Genomic DNA, 394 nt, shown 5'->3' on the forward strand with positions numbered 1-394 from the left:
GACTGTTTCCTCTTACCCTCAGGGGTCGATACTACTCACGAACCTCCTGGGAAATGAAAAATGAGGAAACCCTCTACTTTCATAGAGTTTATGAATGGCTGTAAAATTGGCATGGAGACCCATAGTAGTAATAAATTAGGAAATCTCCAGCATCAGCACATTCTATTTTTATAGTGCTCAAGAATGGCTGAAAAAAATTTGGCATGGAGAACCATATAGGAAATCTCCAGCATCAGCACATTCTACTTTTATATTATGCTCAATTTATCTCAGAGTGGCTGGTAAATTGGGAATAGGAACATCCAATAGTTCGTTTAGCACATAGTTAGCTAGTTCCTTCCTGCTTCAGCTCACTCCACATTGAATTATACTCATTTACCAGGTTATTTCCCCT

This window comes from Penaeus monodon, chromosome 32 (genome assembly GCF_015228065.2).
Source record: "Penaeus monodon isolate SGIC_2016 chromosome 32, NSTDA_Pmon_1, whole genome shotgun sequence".
Lineage (NCBI taxonomy): Eukaryota > Metazoa > Arthropoda > Malacostraca > Decapoda > Penaeidae > Penaeus > Penaeus monodon.